This window comes from Atractosteus spatula, unplaced genomic scaffold, assembly GCF_055471065.1.
Source record: "Atractosteus spatula isolate fAtrSpa1 unplaced genomic scaffold, fAtrSpa1.hap1 Scaffold_5, whole genome shotgun sequence".
NCBI lineage: Eukaryota > Metazoa > Chordata > Actinopteri > Semionotiformes > Lepisosteidae > Atractosteus > Atractosteus spatula.
The window spans coordinates 523,852-540,784 of NW_028296879.1; the positions used below are offsets into that span (position 1 = coordinate 523,852).

At 57.4% G+C, this 16,933-nt stretch overlaps 11 non-coding genes across 11 annotated transcripts; all 11 read right to left on the reverse strand.

Moving 5' to 3' along the window:
- Positions 1-426: 426 nt before the first annotated feature.
- Positions 427-617, reverse strand: LOC148806646 (U2 spliceosomal RNA). The gene has a single exon (XR_016089447.1). It is a non-coding gene; the product is annotated as a U2 spliceosomal RNA (small nuclear RNA).
- An 807-nt stretch (positions 618-1,424) lies between these two features.
- Positions 1,425-1,615, reverse strand: LOC148806647 (U2 spliceosomal RNA). The gene has a single exon (XR_016089449.1). It is a non-coding gene; the product is annotated as a U2 spliceosomal RNA (small nuclear RNA).
- Positions 1,616-2,406: 791 nt separating this feature from the next.
- On the reverse strand, positions 2,407-2,597 carry LOC148806648 (U2 spliceosomal RNA). The gene has a single exon (XR_016089450.1). It is a non-coding gene; the product is annotated as a U2 spliceosomal RNA (small nuclear RNA).
- A 793-nt stretch (positions 2,598-3,390) lies between these two features.
- On the reverse strand, positions 3,391-3,581 carry LOC148806649 (U2 spliceosomal RNA). The gene has a single exon (XR_016089451.1). It is a non-coding gene; the product is annotated as a U2 spliceosomal RNA (small nuclear RNA).
- Positions 3,582-4,374: 793 nt separating this feature from the next.
- On the reverse strand, positions 4,375-4,565 carry LOC148806650 (U2 spliceosomal RNA). Its single transcript, XR_016089452.1, has one exon. It is a non-coding gene; the product is annotated as a U2 spliceosomal RNA (small nuclear RNA).
- Positions 4,566-5,356: 791 nt separating this feature from the next.
- LOC148806651 (U2 spliceosomal RNA) lies at positions 5,357-5,547 on the reverse strand. The gene has a single exon (XR_016089453.1). It is a non-coding gene; the product is annotated as a U2 spliceosomal RNA (small nuclear RNA).
- Positions 5,548-6,340: 793 nt separating this feature from the next.
- Positions 6,341-6,531, reverse strand: LOC148806652 (U2 spliceosomal RNA). Its single transcript, XR_016089454.1, has one exon. It is a non-coding gene; the product is annotated as a U2 spliceosomal RNA (small nuclear RNA).
- Positions 6,532-7,326: 795 nt separating this feature from the next.
- On the reverse strand, positions 7,327-7,514 carry LOC148806653 (U2 spliceosomal RNA). Its single transcript, XR_016089587.1, has one exon. It is a non-coding gene; the product is annotated as a U2 spliceosomal RNA (small nuclear RNA).
- A 3,183-nt stretch (positions 7,515-10,697) lies between these two features.
- On the reverse strand, positions 10,698-10,888 carry LOC148806654 (U2 spliceosomal RNA). The gene has a single exon (XR_016089455.1). It is a non-coding gene; the product is annotated as a U2 spliceosomal RNA (small nuclear RNA).
- Positions 10,889-11,673: 785 nt separating this feature from the next.
- On the reverse strand, positions 11,674-11,864 carry LOC148806655 (U2 spliceosomal RNA). The gene has a single exon (XR_016089456.1). It is a non-coding gene; the product is annotated as a U2 spliceosomal RNA (small nuclear RNA).
- Positions 11,865-12,647: 783 nt separating this feature from the next.
- Positions 12,648-12,831, reverse strand: LOC148806656 (U2 spliceosomal RNA). The gene has a single exon (XR_016089614.1). It is a non-coding gene; the product is annotated as a U2 spliceosomal RNA (small nuclear RNA).
- Between the last annotated feature and the right edge of the window lie 4,102 nt (positions 12,832-16,933).

Consider the following 16,933-nt stretch of genomic DNA (forward strand, 5'->3'; position numbering starts at 1 on the left):
ACACACACACACCTGCCTGCCTGCCGAAAAAAAGAAAGAAAAGGTGTATATACTAAGTTTTTTGGAGGGAAAACGGCCGGCTGTCGAAAGGGGCCCGCCTGCAAGGACGGGGACACACACACACACACACACACACACACACACACACACACACACACACACACAAGCCACGCCTGCCTCCCTGGAAAAAGGAGGAAAAAACTAAGTTTTTTGGAGGGAAAACGCACGGGAGCCGAAAAGGGGGCCGGCCTGCTTGCCGAGAGAGTCGAGGCGCGGGAAAGTGCACGGAGGGAGCACGGGAACGGGGAGGGGGAGAGAGAGAGACACAGAGACACACAGATGGACGAGAGACGAGACCGGAGAGGAAGGAGCTCCGGTCCACCTCGCTTGCTTGCTAGCTACGTCTGTCTTTTCACCGCTGAGAGAAGGTAGTGCACCGTTCCCGGAGGCGCTGCAATACCGGGCCGATGCGTGGAGAGGACGGAGCAAGCTCCTGATCCAGCTCCCTGTTCCAAAAATCCGTTTAATATGTGGTCCCCCGATGGGGGACGTATCAGATATTAAACTGATAAGAACAGATACTACACTTGATCTTAGCCAAAAGGCCGAGAAGCGATGCCCGACGCCGGCCTTGGGCGGGCGCGCGGGCGTCCGGCTGGCGCGCAGCGGCGCAGGCCGACGCCTCTGGAGCCCGGTCCGCACGCGGCTGCCGGCCGCCCGGACTCCGCTCTCCCCCTCTCTTGCCTGCCTGCTTGCTCGCCTGCCTGCCCGCCAGTCCCGGGCGGGGGCCCTGCTCTTTGATCTCCTGTCAACGGCCCGACAACGACCGCAGCCGCGGGGGGCGCCAGCCGGCCGGCCTCCTTAGCTTAGGCCCCTCCCACCAGCAGCAGCCGTGCCGAGTGAGCTGCAAGCGAAAGCGGACCGTCGGCACCTGCGGGCAGAGGCAAGGGGCAGCGCTCTCTCGGGAGGGACGGGGACACACACACACCTGCCTGCCTGCCGAAAAAAAGAAAGAAAAGGTGTATATACTAAGTTTTTTGGAGGGAAAACGGCCGGCTGTCGAAAGGGGCCCGCCTGCAAGGACGGGGACACGCCTGCAAGGACGGGGACACACACACACACACACACACACACACACACACACACACACACACACACACACAAGCCACGCCTGCCTCCCTGGAAAAAGGAGGAAAAAACTAAGTTTTTTGGAGGGAAAACGCACGGGAGCCGAAAAGGGGGCCGGCCTGCTTGCCGAGAGAGTCGAGGCGCGGGAAAGTGCACGGAGGGAGCACGGGAACGGGGAGGGGGAGAGAGAGAGACACAGAGACACACAGATGGACGAGAGACGAGACCGGAGAGGAAGGAGCTCCGGTCCACCTCGCTTGCTTGCTAGCTACGTCTGTCTTTTCACCGCTGAGAGAAGGTAGTGCACCGTTCCCGGAGGCGCTGCAATACCGGGCCGATGCGTGGAGAGGACGGAGCAAGCTCCTGATCCAGCTCCCTGTTCCAAAAATCCGTTTAATATGTGGTCCCCCGATGGGGGACGTATCAGATATTAAACTGATAAGAACAGATACTACACTTGATCTTAGCCAAAAGGCCGAGAAGCGATGCCCGACGCCGGCCTTGGGCGGGCGCGCGGGCGTCCGGCTGGCGCGCAGCGGCGCAGGCCGACGCCTCTGGAGCCCGGTCCGCACGCGGCTGCCGGCCGCCCGGACTCCGCTCTCCCCCTCTCTTGCCTGCCTGCTTGCTCGCCTGCCTGCCCGCCAGTCCCGGGCGGGGGCCCTGCTCTTTGATCTCCTGTCAACGGCCCGACAACGACCGCAGCCGCGGGGGGCGCCAGCCGGCCGGCCTCCTTAGCTTAGGCCCCTCCCACCAGCAGCAGCCGTGCCGAGTGAGCTGCAAGCGAAAGCGGACCGTCGGCACCTGCGGGCAGAGGCAAGGGGCAGCGCTCTCTCGGGAGGGACGGGGACACACACACACCTGCCTGCCTGCCGAAAAAAAGAAAGAAAAGGTGTATATACTAAGTTTTTTGGAGGGAAAACGGCCGGCTGTCGAAAGGGGCCCGCCTGCAAGGACGGGGACACACACACACACACACACACACACACACACACACACACACACACACACACACACACAAGCCACGCCTGCCTCCCTGGAAAAAGGAGGAAAAAACTAAGTTTTTTGGAGGGAAAACGCACGGGAGCCGAAAAGGGGGCCGGCCTGCTTGCCGAGAGAGTCGAGGCGCGGGAAAGTGCACGGAGGGAGCACGGGAACGGGGAGGGGGAGAGAGAGAGACACAGAGACACACAGATGGACGAGAGACGAGACCGGAGAGGAAGGAGCTCCGGTCCACCTCGCTTGCTTGCTAGCTACGTCTGTCTTTTCACCGCTGAGAGAAGGTAGTGCACCGTTCCCGGAGGCGCTGCAATACCGGGCCGATGCGTGGAGAGGACGGAGCAAGCTCCTGATCCAGCTCCCTGTTCCAAAAATCCGTTTAATATGTGGTCCCCCGATGGGGGACGTATCAGATATTAAACTGATAAGAACAGATACTACACTTGATCTTAGCCAAAAGGCCGAGAAGCGATGCCCGACGCCGGCCTTGGGCGGGCGCGCGGGCGTCCGGCTGGCGCGCAGCGGCGCAGGCCGACGCCTCTGGAGCCCGGTCCGCACGCGGCTGCCGGCCGCCCGGACTCCGCTCTCCCCCTCTCTTGCCTGCCTGCTTGCTCGCCTGCCTGCCCGCCAGTCCCGGGCGGGGGCCCTGCTCTTTGATCTCCTGTCAACGGCCCGACAACGACCGCAGCCGCGGGGGGCGCCAGCCGGCCGGCCTCCTTAGCTTAGGCCCCTCCCACCAGCAGCAGCCGTGCCGAGTGAGCTGCAAGCGAAAGCGGACCGTCGGCACCTGCGGGCAGAGGCAAGGGGCAGCGCTCTCTCGGGAGGGACGGGGACACACACACACCTGCCTGCCTGCCGAAAAAAAGAAAGAAAAGGTGTATATACTAAGTTTTTTGGAGGGAAAACGGCCGGCTGTCGAAAGGGGCCCGCCTGCAAGGACGGGGACACACACACACACACACACACACACACACACACACACACACACACACACACACACACACAAGCCACGCCTGCCTCCCTGGAAAAAGGAGGAAAAAACTAAGTTTTTTGGAGGGAAAACGCACGGGAGCCGAAAAGGGGGCCGGCCTGCTTGCCGAGAGAGTCGAGGCGCGGGAAAGTGCACGGAGGGAGCACGGGAACGGGGAGGGGGAGAGAGAGAGACACAGAGACACACAGATGGACGAGAGACGAGACCGGAGAGGAAGGAGCTCCGGTCCACCTCGCTTGCTTGCTAGCTACGTCTGTCTTTTCACCGCTGAGAGAAGGTAGTGCACCGTTCCCGGAGGCGCTGCAATACCGGGCCGATGCGTGGAGAGGACGGAGCAAGCTCCTGATCCAGCTCCCTGTTCCAAAAATCCGTTTAATATGTGGTCCCCCGATGGGGGACGTATCAGATATTAAACTGATAAGAACAGATACTACACTTGATCTTAGCCAAAAGGCCGAGAAGCGATGCCCGACGCCGGCCTTGGGCGGGCGCGCGGGCGTCCGGCTGGCGCGCAGCGGCGCAGGCCGACGCCTCTGGAGCCCGGTCCGCACGCGGCTGCCGGCCGCCCGGACTCCGCTCTCCCCCTCTCTTGCCTGCCTGCTTGCTCGCCTGCCTGCCCGCCAGTCCCGGGCGGGGGCCCTGCTCTTTGATCTCCTGTCAACGGCCCGACAACGACCGCAGCCGCGGGGGGCGCCAGCCGGCCGGCCTCCTTAGCTTAGGCCCCTCCCACCAGCAGCAGCCGTGCCGAGTGAGCTGCAAGCGAAAGCGGACCGTCGGCACCTGCGGGCAGAGGCAAGGGGCAGCGCTCTCTCGGGAGGGACGGGGACACACACACACCTGCCTGCCTGCCGAAAAAAAGAAAGAAAAGGTGTATATACTAAGTTTTTTGGAGGGAAAACGGCCGGCTGTCGAAAGGGGCCCGCCTGCAAGGACGGGGACACACACACACACACACACACACACACACACACACACACACACACACACACACACACACAAGCCACGCCTGCCTCCCTGGAAAAAGGAGGAAAAAACTAAGTTTTTTGGAGGGAAAACGCACGGGAGCCGAAAAGGGGGCCGGCCTGCTTGCCGAGAGAGTCGAGGCGCGGGAAAGTGCACGGAGGGAGCACGGGAACGGGGAGGGGGAGAGAGAGAGACACAGAGACACACAGATGGACGAGAGACGAGACCGGAGAGGAAGGAGCTCCGGTCCACCTCGCTTGCTTGCTAGCTACGTCTGTCTTTTCACCGCTGAGAGAAGGTAGTGCACCGTTCCCGGAGGCGCTGCAATACCGGGCCGATGCGTGGAGAGGACGGAGCAAGCTCCTGATCCAGCTCCCTGTTCCAAAAATCCGTTTAATATGTGGTCCCCCGATGGGGGACGTATCAGATATTAAACTGATAAGAACAGATACTACACTTGATCTTAGCCAAAAGGCCGAGAAGCGATGCCCGACGCCGGCCTTGGGCGGGCGCGCGGGCGTCCGGCTGGCGCGCAGCGGCGCAGGCCGACGCCTCTGGAGCCCGGTCCGCACGCGGCTGCCGGCCGCCCGGACTCCGCTCTCCCCCTCTCTTGCCTGCCTGCTTGCTCGCCTGCCTGCCCGCCAGTCCCGGGCGGGGGCCCTGCTCTTTGATCTCCTGTCAACGGCCCGACAACGACCGCAGCCGCGGGGGGCGCCAGCCGGCCGGCCTCCTTAGCTTAGGCCCCTCCCACCAGCAGCAGCCGTGCCGAGTGAGCTGCAAGCGAAAGCGGACCGTCGGCACCTGCGGGCAGAGGCAAGGGGCAGCGCTCTCTCGGGAGGGACGGGGACACACACACACCTGCCTGCCTGCCGAAAAAAAGAAAGAAAAGGTGTATATACTAAGTTTTTTGGAGGGAAAACGGCCGGCTGTCGAAAGGGGCCCGCCTGCAAGGACGGGGACACACACACACACACACACACACACACACACACACACACACACACACACACACACACAAGCCACGCCTGCCTCCCTGGAAAAAGGAGGAAAAAACTAAGTTTTTTGGAGGGAAAACGCACGGGAGCCGAAAAGGGGGCCGGCCTGCTTGCCGAGAGAGTCGAGGCGCGGGAAAGTGCACGGAGGGAGCACGGGAACGGGGAGGGGGAGAGAGAGAGACACAGAGACACACAGATGGACGAGAGACGAGACCGGAGAGGAAGGAGCTCCGGTCCACCTCGCTTGCTTGCTAGCTACGTCTGTCTTTTCACCGCTGAGAGAAGGTAGTGCACCGTTCCCGGAGGCGCTGCAATACCGGGCCGATGCGTGGAGAGGACGGAGCAAGCTCCTGATCCAGCTCCCTGTTCCAAAAATCCGTTTAATATGTGGTCCCCCGATGGGGGACGTATCAGATATTAAACTGATAAGAACAGATACTACACTTGATCTTAGCCAAAAGGCCGAGAAGCGATGCCCGACGCCGGCCTTGGGCGGGCGCGCGGGCGTCCGGCTGGCGCGCAGCGGCGCAGGCCGACGCCTCTGGAGCCCGGTCCGCACGCGGCTGCCGGCCGCCCGGACTCCGCTCTCCCCCTCTCTTGCCTGCCTGCTTGCTCGCCTGCCTGCCCGCCAGTCCCGGGCGGGGGCCCTGCTCTTTGATCTCCTGTCAACGGCCCGACAACGACCGCAGCCGCGGGGGGCGCCAGCCGGCCGGCCTCCTTAGCTTAGGCCCCTCCCACCAGCAGCAGCCGTGCCGAGTGAGCTGCAAGCGAAAGCGGACCGTCGGCACCTGCGGGCAGAGGCAAGGGGCAGCGCTCTCTCGGGAGGGACGGGGACACACACACACCTGCCTGCCTGCCGAAAAAAAGAAAGAAAAGGTGTATATACTAAGTTTTTTGGAGGGAAAACGGCCGGCTGTCGAAAGGGGCCCGCCTGCAAGGACGGGGACACACACACACACACACACACACACACACACACACACACACACACACACACACACACACAAGCCACGCCTGCCTCCCTGGAAAAAGGAGGAAAAAACTAAGTTTTTTGGAGGGAAAACGCACGGGAGCCGAAAAGGGGGCCGGCCTGCTTGCCGAGAGAGTCGAGGCGCGGGAAAGTGCACGGAGGGAGCACGGGAACGGGGAGGGGGAGAGAGAGAGACACAGAGACACACAGATGGACGAGAGACGAGACCGGAGAGGAAGGAGCTCCGGTCCACCTCGCTTGCTTGCTAGCTACGTCTGTCTTTTCACCGCTGAGAGAAGGTAGTGCACCGTTCCCGGAGGCGCTGCAATACCGGGCCGATGCGTGGAGAGGACGGAGCAAGCTCCTGATCCAGCTCCCTGTTCCAAAAATCCGTTTAATATGTGGTCCCCCGATGGGGGACGTATCAGATATTAAACTGATAAGAACAGATACTACACTTGATCTTAGCCAAAAGGCCGAGAAGCGATGCCCGACGCCGGCCTTGGGCGGGCGCGCGGGCGTCCGGCTGGCGCGCAGCGGCGCAGGCCGACGCCTCTGGAGCCCGGTCCGCACGCGGCTGCCGGCCGCCCGGACTCCGCTCTCCCCCTCTCTTGCCTGCCTGCTTGCTCGCCTGCCTGCCCGCCAGTCCCGGGCGGGGGCCCTGCTCTTTGATCTCCTGTCAACGGCCCGACAACGACCGCAGCCGCGGGGGGCGCCAGCCGGCCGGCCTCCTTAGCTTAGGCCCCTCCCACCAGCAGCAGCCGTGCCGAGTGAGCTGCAAGCGAAAGCGGACCGTCGGCACCTGCGGGCAGAGGCAAGGGGCAGCGCTCTCTCGGGAGGGACGGGGACACACACACACCTGCCTGCCTGCCGAAAAAAAGAAAGAAAAGGTGTATATACTAAGTTTTTTGGAGGGAAAACGGCCGGCTGTCGAAAGGGGCCCGCCTGCAAGGACGGGGACACACACACACACACACACACACACACACACACACACACACACACACACACACACACACACAAGCCACGCCTGCCTCCCTGGAAAAAGGAGGAAAAAACTAAGTTTTTTGGAGGGAAAACGCACGGGAGCCGAAAAGGGGGCCGGCCTGCTTGCCGAGAGAGTCGAGGCGCGGGAAAGTGCACGGAGGGAGCACGGGAACGGGGAGGGGGAGAGAGAGAGACACAGAGACACACAGATGGACGAGAGACGAGACCGGAGAGGAAGGAGCTCCGGTCCACCTCGCTTGCTTGCTAGCTACGTCTGTCTTTTCACCGCTGAGAGAAGGTAGTGCACCGTTCCCGGAGGCGCTGCAATACCGGGCCGATGCGTGGAGAGGACGGAGCAAGCTCCTGATCCAGCTCCCTGTTCCAAAAATCCGTTTAATATGTGGTCCCCCGATGGGGGACGTATCAGATATTAAACTGATAAGAACAGATTTTTTTTTTTTTTTTTTTTTTATTGAAAAACAGTTCATAAAGGTCAAACATTCAACAATCTTCACCAACCATAAACAACACAACCACAAATGTACAAACGAAACAAACCATCCCACAAACCAAACCCCCCATAACAAACCCATACCTCCACCCAGGGTAACACAAACTAACCATCCCGCACAGCATATCCTCATATCATACCACACCCCACCCACGTCAAACCCCCCAAGACATACATAACAAAACAATAACATCCTTCGGCCCTCGCCCACAGTCCAAAATACGTCTCTACCCATACCCTTCCACAAACTGACACCAGAATGCTCCTTCCCTCATATCCATAATCCCGCCCTTCATGCAAATCATCCCGTCCCCTCCGCACCCTTTCCCCCCTTCATCCGCTCTTTCCTCCTTTTCAAAGCTGCATGAAGTTCATTCAACGCCCTAGCACACTCTATCGCCCTATCTCCTGACACCCTCACTGCCGTCACCCGAGACCCCTCAAGTTGATATTCGAACTTTAGAGAGTCATAAAACCTCTCCCGGGAATGCAATTCCGCTATAATGCCCTCGTCACGAACATTACAATCCAATCTACAGGGTACTGTCCAAACGTCAGCACTACACCCCTCATCTACATCCCTGTCCCACGGAGTCTCCTTCCCCTTAGACCATTGAATACGATCTACCCGTGGTATGGCCCAACGGCCTAACACCTTCTGGAATTCTATAGCCCTAGCCTCCCTCCCTTGCCTCGTGTCCCGAACTACTCCAGATCCACCCTCCCCGGGTGTCTCTACTGCCCCTTCACTACTCTCTGCTCCTAGTGATCCCTTACCAATCCCATCACTACTCGTCTGCCCTGTCGCATCCCCCACCTTTGCCTGACCTGGCGTCTCCCTGCCCGAACATTCCATCTCACCGTCCTCCTCCGAATCCTCCACAGCCAACACCTCAAAGGGGTTGGGGTCACCAACACTCATCCTACCCCCCTTAGCCTTACTCCGTTGTTCCTCCCCCTCCGGCTTCCTCTTCGACTTCCGCTTTGCTCTTATCTCCTGCGCCTCCTTCCTTCCTTCTTCCGCAGACATTACTTCTGCCCATGAAACCCCTTCCACTAAACCTTTAGACCCTTCTCCCACCTTCCCTTCATCCTCCTGAACCTTCCCCCCAGAAGCCTCCGCCAAACCCACAACCATCGCCAAAGTCTGCGACAGACTCCCCTCTCCCAGCTCCTCTCCCGGTGTCCCCACAGTTTCTGGCACGATATCCATATCGTCACTCCCCAAACCCTCAACCCGACCAGTCACCTCCTCGTCCCTCGATGTTCCTGCAACCCTGACTGTATCCTGCTTGTCCGTCCCCGGCTGCGCCCTCGAAGGCACTGGCCCCGCTGATGCAGCCTGTGCATATGTTCGAACCTTTCCCGAACACCGATTATACATGTGCCCCTTCTCGCCACATAGATTACACACAGGCTCTTTCTTACAGTTTGCCCCCACATGCCCCTCCTCCCCACACCTTCTACATATTATACATGGACAAGTTGCAACCACATGCCCCTCCTTACCACACCTCCGACAGCCACCTGGCTGACCCGGGTAAAACAGATACCCACGACTCGCACCAATCATAAAATTTGCTGGCGGATGCACCACGGCCCCCCCCAGCCCCGCACTGGCCCGGAAGCGGACTAAGTACCTCCGCCTGCAGTTCCAATAGCCGCCTGCATCAAAAACTTTATGTCCCGGACCCTGTACATCAACAAACCGCTTCAAAAAGAATCGCACCTCTTCCTCCGGCACAAAGGGGTCGAACACATGCACTTGCAATGGCCTCAACTCCCTTTCAAACAGCGGCTCCAAATAAAAAACATTCAGCGGTTCACAATCCTTGATTGCCAATGCCTTCTCCCAAACCTTCCGACAAATCACAGCCGATGCCAAAGTCAGATCCACTGTACCTTTCCCCACAAAGTCCTGGAAACATAAAACATCCTCCACCTTCAAAGAAAAAGTCTCCACCAAAATCCGACGTGCAAACACCGCTCGATCCAAAAAGGTCCGTCCGACCTCCAAATCCCGCAGCACAAACCGCACAGAGTCCCTCATTCGTCCCTCCCGGGACCGAGGGTCTCCCGCCACCATTCCGCCACTCCGCTCGCCCATCGCCGCCTTCCCAGGAACAGGAATCCGTCAACCCGGTATCCTCCGACTCGTCTGCCTCCAACGCTCCCCTCACGCAGCAGTCCTCCGGCCCGGATACACAGCAACTCCAACTCCTCGTCAGCTCCTCGCCAGCTCCTCGTCCGCTCCTCGTCCGCTCCTCGTCCGCTCCTCCCGTCGCCTTCCCGACCCCCTGGACTAAGACCTCGGAATTGCGGGCTTGCCGGCTTAAACCTTGATCTTAGCCAAAAGGCCGAGAAGCGATGCCCGACGCCGGCCTTGGGCGGGCGCGCGGGCGTCCGGCTGGCGCGCAGCGGCGCAGGCCGACGCCTCTGGAGCCCGGTCCGCACGCGGCTGCCGGCCGCCCGGACTCCGCTCTCCCCCTCTCTTGCCTGCCTGCTTGCTCGCCTGCCTGCCCGCCAGTCCCGGGCGGGGGCCCTGCTCTTTGATCTCCTGTCAACGGCCCGACAACGACCGCAGCCGCGGGGGGCGCCAGCCGGCCGGCCTCCTTAGCTTAGGCCCCTCCCACCAGCAGCAGCCGTGCCGAGTGAGCTGCAAGCGAAAGCGGACCGTCGGCACCTGCGGGCAGAGGCAAGGGGCAGCGCTCTCTCGGGAGGGACGGGGACACACACACACCTGCCTGCCTGCCGAAAAAAAGAAAGAAAAGGTGTATATACTAAGTTTTTTGGAGGGAAAACGGCCGGCTGTCGAAAGGGGCCCGCCTGCAAGGACGGGGACACACACACACACACACACACACACACACACACACACACACACACACACACACAAGCCACGCCTGCCTCCCTGGAAAAAGGAGGAAAAAACTAAGTTTTTTGGAGGGAAAACGCACGGGAGCCGAAAAGGGGGCCGGCCTGCTTGCCGAGAGAGTCGAGGCGCGGGAAAGTGCACGGAGGGAGCACGGGAACGGGGAGGGGGAGAGAGAGAGACACAGAGACACACAGATGGACGAGAGACGAGACCGGAGAGGAAGGAGCTCCGGTCCACCTCGCTTGCTTGCTAGCTACGTCTGTCTTTTCACCGCTGAGAGAAGGTAGTGCACCGTTCCCGGAGGCGCTGCAATACCGGGCCGATGCGTGGAGAGGACGGAGCAAGCTCCTGATCCAGCTCCCTGTTCCAAAAATCCGTTTAATATGTGGTCCCCCGATGGGGGACGTATCAGATATTAAACTGATAAGAACAGATACTACACTTGATCTTAGCCAAAAGGCCGAGAAGCGATGCCCGACGCCGGCCTTGGGCGGGCGCGCGGGCGTCCGGCTGGCGCGCAGCGGCGCAGGCCGACGCCTCTGGAGCCCGGTCCGCACGCGGCTGCCGGCCGCCCGGACTCCGCTCTCCCCCTCTCTTGCCTGCCTGCTTGCTCGCCTGCCTGCCCGCCAGTCCCGGGCGGGGGCCCTGCTCTTTGATCTCCTGTCAACGGCCCGACAACGACCGCAGCCGCGGGGGGCGCCAGCCGGCCGGCCTCCTTAGCTTAGGCCCCTCCCACCAGCAGCAGCCGTGCCGAGTGAGCTGCAAGCGAAAGCGGACCGTCGGCACCTGCGGGCAGAGGCAAGGGGCAGCGCTCTCTCGGGAGGGACGGGGACACACACACACCTGCCTGCCTGCCGAAAAAAAGAAAGAAAAGGTGTATATACTAAGTTTTTTGGAGGGAAAACGGCCGGCTGTCGAAAGGGGCCCGCCTGCAAGGACGGGGACACACACACACACACACACACACACACACACACACACACACACACACACACAAGCCACGCCTGCCTCCCTGGAAAAAGGAGGAAAAAACTAAGTTTTTTGGAGGGAAAACGCACGGGAGCCGAAAAGGGGGCCGGCCTGCTTGCCGAGAGAGTCGAGGCGCGGGAAAGTGCACGGAGGGAGCACGGGAACGGGGAGGGGGAGAGAGAGAGACACAGAGACACACAGATGGACGAGAGACGAGACCGGAGAGGAAGGAGCTCCGGTCCACCTCGCTTGCTTGCTAGCTACGTCTGTCTTTTCACCGCTGAGAGAAGGTAGTGCACCGTTCCCGGAGGCGCTGCAATACCGGGCCGATGCGTGGAGAGGACGGAGCAAGCTCCTGATCCAGCTCCCTGTTCCAAAAATCCGTTTAATATGTGGTCCCCCGATGGGGGACGTATCAGATATTAAACTGATAAGAACAGATACTACACTTGATCTTAGCCAAAAGGCCGAGAAGCGATGCCCGACGCCGGCCTTGGGCGGGCGCGCGGGCGTCCGGCTGGCGCGCAGCGGCGCAGGCCGACGCCTCTGGAGCCCGGTCCGCACGCGGCTGCCGGCCGCCCGGACTCCGCTCTCCCCCTCTCTTGCCTGCCTGCTTGCTCGCCTGCCTGCCCGCCAGTCCCGGGCGGGGGCCCTGCTCTTTGATCTCCTGTCAACGGCCCGACAACGACCGCAGCCGCGGGGGGCGCCAGCCGGCCGGCCTCCTTAGCTTAGGCCCCTCCCACCAGCAGCAGCCGTGCCGAGTGAGCTGCAAGCGAAAGCGGACCGTCGGCACCTGCGGGCAGAGGCAAGGGGCAGCGCTCTCTCGGGAGGGACGGGGACACACACACACCTGCCTGCCTGCCGAAAAAAAGAAAGAAAAGGTGTATATACTAAGTTTTTTGGAGGGAAAACGGCCGGCTGTCGAAAGGGGCCCGCCTGCAAGGACGGGGACACACACACACACACACACACACACACACACACACACACACACACACACAAGCCACGCCTGCCTCCCTGGAAAAAGGAGGAAAAAACTAAGTTTTTTGGAGGGAAAACGCACGGGAGCCGAAAAGGGGGCCGGCCTGCTTGCCGAGAGAGTCGAGGCGCGGGAAAGTGCACGGAGGGAGCACGGGAACGGGGAGGGGGAGAGAGAGAGACACAGAGACACACAGATGGACGAGAGACGAGACCGGAGAGGAAGGAGCTCCGGTCCACCTCGCTTGCTTGCTAGCTACGTCTGTCTTTTCACCGCTGAGAGAAGGTAGTGCACCGTTCCCGGAGGCGCTGCAATACCGGGCCGATGCGTGGAGAGGACGGAGCAAGCTCCTGATCCAGCTCCCTGTTCCAAAAATCCGTTTAATATGTGGTCCCCCGATGGGGGACGTATCAGATATTAAACTGATAAGAACAGATTTTTTTTTTTTTTACATTTATTATAACAATACAAGACAAAATCACAGAACATAAATCACAATCCACCAACGGCAAAACTTATTCCATTAGTCCAACAGCGGTTTCCATTTTTCTTTTGCTGCGTGAAAACCCCACCTACGCACCTCTACTGACAACATCTTATGCAGCTCAAAACGAACCCTCCCACATATTGCCCCAGCCCCTTCCACATGACCATGTTTGACCAGATTGTTTCTCGATCCCCATAACACAAATTTTACTATACTGATTAAAAACCAGATTACAAGGTCACGTCTCACAGATCTTGAAGACCTGCTCCACCGTCTCAGGATTTTATCTCCAGATAGAACAAACCCCGGTTCCAATTTATTAAAAAGGTCCGACATCTGCCCCCACACTGCTTTTGCAATCCTGCAACCCCAGAACACATGAGTGATTGACTCCACCTCTGCACATTGCGGTCTTGGGCAAGTCGCTGAACGAGCCAGCTTATGTCTGTGCATCACCTCCCTTACTGGCAGACGTCCCCACACACACATCCAATTTAAATCTTTGAGCCTGTTATCCAGGCTCTTAGGTTGCACCCTTTTCCATACATCAGTGGGAACCACAACATTGGATCCCTTTTCACTGCTCTTAGCTGTCTTATATAAGAGCCTGTGGGAGATAATCACTGGCCTGTCCGCATCTTTTGCGTACTTCCTTAACCATACGGCCGCATGTTCGTAGAACCATGGTAGGATTTCAGCCTTGGGAACGTCATTCCTCCACACTTCTGAAGGCCTGACGACCCAGGCGAACCAGAGCCGAACAAAGAACTGATGTTTGTATAAGATCTTGTCATCTACCGCTTTACACAGATCAGCCACAAATATGGCGTCTAGTTTAATGGGTAAATCTGGGACTTCTCTGCCTCCCTCACTGATGTCCCTGTACATATCTAGACGCTTCACATACTCATAACCACCCCCCCATACAAAATCAAAAACCATCTTAGTTAAGGAGCGTCTGAAACAAGCAGGCATAGGAAAGACCTTTGCAATGTGCACGAGACTTGGTAAGATGTCACCTTTGAGAACCAAAACCTTCCCTGAATAGGACAGTGATCTTTTTTTCCATAGGCCGAGTTTGCTACTCACCTGGGATAACCGAGTCTCCCAATTCCTTCTTCCAGCCCCTTCCCTATCAAAACACACCCCTAGTATCTTCAAGGAATTCATTTCTAGAGACAGACCTCCTACCACCTCATCCCTGTTACTCCATGGGCCGAAATACTGCACACTGCTCTTATTTCTGTTCAGTCTTGCACCTGTGCATTGGTTAAAGACTTCTATCAGCTCCAGTGCGACTAAAAGGCTTCTGTCTGAGCTCAAAGTTAGGACAACATCATCCGCGTAGGCCAACACTTTAGTTTGGAGGCCTCCGCTTCCCGGGATCACTATACCCTCAACCCTTCTATCTCGTCTTATCATCTCCAGTAGTGGCTCTACGTAGACCACATATAAGATTGGGGACAAAGGACAGCCTTGTCTGACACCCTTGCTTACATCAAAGGGTTCACTCATAAAGCCATTTATGTTGACTCTGGTGGAAGCACCTCCATACAGGGCCTTCAGCCAAGAGATGAAACTGCTGCTGACTCCATAACGATCTAACACATCCCATAAGCATTGATGATCCACCCTATCGAATGCCTTTTCTTGGTCAAGACTGGCTATCAACAGACACTGATGTCTGTCTTCTGCCCAAGCAATAGTATCTCTGAGCAGGCCAAGGTTCCAGTGTAGGGACCTACCCGCCACGCCACAGGTCTGATCCGGCTGTATTACTGATGGCAGGACTTTCTTTAACCTATCACACAATATTTTTGCCAAAATTTTGTATTCGACACACAATAATTGGATAGGCCTCCAATTTTCTAGCCTCTTAGGATCCCCTTTCTTAAATAACAGAGACAAAACTCCCTGTGCCATTGTGTCTCCCAAATCTCCACCATCTAGAATTGCTTGAAAGACTTCAAGCAGCGATGAGCCTATCAAATCCCAGAAAGTCAGGTAAAATTCTACCGGGATGCCATCAACCCCCGGAACTTTCCCAGTTTTCATTCTCCGAGTCGCCCCCTCAGCTTCGGCTAGCTCAATGCGTGTCGCTAAAGCCCTATTTTCCTCCGCACTGACCTTCTTCTCAATGTGCTCCAAACCACCAACCCCCTTTACTGACTCCCCCTCCCTCTTATTAAAGTAAGTAGTAAAGTACTTTACGGCTTCATCCAACATTCCATGCGGAGTACTTACCACCTCCCCCTCTGCAGTAAACAAACTCCCGAATGCTCTTTTAACCCGCTTGGCTTTAACTGATTTAAAAAGCAGACCTGAGACCTCTTCTTGTCCATCCAGAAAGCCGATGCCAGCTCTAATTAAAAGCTCTCTGGGTTGTCTAAGGTAAATTTCTCTAAGTCGCGCCTTCAGCTCCTGGGCTTTCGAGAAATTAAAATCTGCACCTTTGTTTGTCTCCTCATACATGTTTTCCAACTCTTTTTGAAGCCTTCTCACTTCAAAGTTCTTTCTTTGGTTTCGGCGCTTACAATACCGAATTGAGATTTGCTTCACCTGCCACTTAACATACTCCCACCATTGAATTAATGACGGCCACTCTTGTTTCTGTCCTAGCCAAAAGGACCATTTGTCTCTAATTAGCTCCTTGTAACCGTCCTCACTCAGCACGGCTGTGTTTAATTTCCAGTAACCTGGACCAAACTTAACCCCCACACCTTCCACCTCCACCACCAGCAGTTCGTGATCGGAAAAATAAAAGGGTATGACCGAGGCTTTAGCAATCGCCAACCCTCGAGACAAGAACACGTAATCCAATCTTTTGGCGGCCCCTGCTGCATTCCTCCAAGTAACTGGGGGAATCAACCCTACTGCTGCGGGCCCTTTAAAACTAAAACTATCAAAAAGGTCAAAATCCCTCAACAATTTGTTAATTTCTAGGGATCCTGCTGTTCTTTTAATTAGATCTTCATTAAAATCACCGGCAATCACTAGTTTTCTATTAGTCACACACCAGGGGACTAAGTCTGCAAAGAAACCCCCCCTTGATGTCCTATCCGCCGGTGCATAAACGACTATAAATCTCATTTTTGTGTTTAAGTATACCCCATCCACCACAAGAATTCTCCCTGGCCGCACAAAGTAAGTTTCTGTAACATCAATGCGGTTATTCCCAAATAATATACCAACCCCAGAAGAGTGTACTCCCCCCACACACCAAAAGGACTTCCCCGATTCCCAATCTTTAGAGAACCGCTTCACATCTGTATCACCACCCAAATGCACTTCCTGTAAAAAACATATATCAAACTTATTTTCACGCAAAATTTTAAACACAGCAATCCTTTTCGACCTATTTTTCAATCCCCTAACATTTACAGTTAGGATTTTGAAGGTCATCTCGACCTCCCATCATCTCTCCCCCCAGGATCCACATCTGGTTCTGCAGAGCTGTCCGTCTCCGAAGAACTTGTGTCACTTGTCCTATAAGGGGTTGAGCCTTCCTCCTCAGAAGTGGACTGCACCACGCTCGGAGCCACCGAAACGCAGCGCAGGTAAGGCGACTCCGGTACTCTTTCTCTTGACAGGTGCCCCTTCTGACCCCAATGCGACACTGCAGCCTCCTCCCGCTCAGGGGAGGACTCCATCACCATGCCTTCCTCTACACCCTCCTCTGCGTGAACGTCCTCCTTGGCCTTCTTCTCCTCCCCCGCAGGCAGCTCTTCTTCGGAATCCTCCCTTGGCCTTTTCTGGACTGCCACATTCCCCTCCAGGTCGAAGTCACCCAGGTCCATCGCCAGGTCATCTTGCGGCAGGTGCTCGAACAGGTCCACGGCTCTAGCCACCTGACCAGCAGGTAAGCTACCGCTGCTGTCCAAACCGGTGTCTGATGCTTCACTCACATCCACCTCTGCTCTCTCTTCACCCTCGATCTCTTTGCCGTCACCTGTTTCGACGTTTTCATTCCTGTTCCCCTCTGTCTTCTCAGTTCCTTTGCCTTCCTCTCTTCTTTCGTCTTCCTCATCTCCTTCTTGCTCCGAGTCAGATTCCACCGGTGCGGCATCTGGGAAGCCTCTCTC